Source organism: Bison bison, unplaced genomic scaffold (assembly GCF_000754665.1).
Source record: "Bison bison bison isolate TAMUID 2011002044 unplaced genomic scaffold, Bison_UMD1.0 scf7180017849255, whole genome shotgun sequence".
NCBI classification, from domain to species: domain Eukaryota; kingdom Metazoa; phylum Chordata; class Mammalia; order Artiodactyla; family Bovidae; genus Bison; species Bison bison.
Genome location: NW_011479828.1, coordinates 8022 through 8740, shown reverse-complemented (window position 1 = coordinate 8740; position 719 = coordinate 8022). Strand labels below are relative to the sequence as shown.

The following is a 719-nucleotide window of genomic DNA, read 5'->3' as shown; positions in this document are numbered from 1 at the left end:
ACAATAGAGTACTCTCTTACTCCAGTCTTCTTTCCTCCACATTGAGAATGTGCTCTATTTGAAGCTTACCTAAGTTGCTGCTGCTGCTGCTAAGTTGCTTTAGTGGTGTCCGACTCTGTGCAACCCCATAGACGGCAGCCCACCAGGCTCCCCCCGTCCCTGGGATTCTCCAGGCAAGAATACTGGAGTGGGTTGCCATTTCCTTCTTCAGGGGATCTTCCCAACCCAGGGATCAAACCTGGGTCTCCCGCATTGGAGGCAGACGCTTTAACCTCTGAGCCACCAGGGAAGCCCAAAATATTTCTTTGAGCCCCTTTTTTCTGGGGGGGGGGCAAGAATACTGGAGTGGGTTGCCATTCCCTTCTCCAGGAGATCTTCTCAATCCAGGGATTGAACCTGGGTCTCCCACGCTGTAGGCAGACGCTTTACCGTCTGAGCCACCAGGGAAGTCTTTAAGTTATAGTTATTTTATAGAAGCCAATCTCTGTTACAGGGTTACCTGCTGAGGATACCTGAATGCTTGCATCTGTTGGTGAACATCTTTTCCCTGGACTTAACATTTTCTATTTTTTACAAGTATTATCACATCAGGAAAGTTACAATGCAAATGAGTAGGTCATAGATTCTTTACCTTAGCAATTCCAGTGTTATCTTAAGAATACCATGGTCTCATGACAGAGAAATGTTACGCTTATCACTAAATACTTATGAACCTTTTA

General features: G+C 45.9%; 1 protein-coding gene across 1 annotated transcript in view; it reads left to right on the top strand.

Moving 5' to 3' along the window:
• MAGT1 (magnesium transporter 1) overlaps positions 1-719 on the top strand; it is a 17573-nt gene that overhangs the window by 12858 nt on the left and 3996 nt on the right. The gene's annotated exons all lie outside the window — the stretch shown is intronic.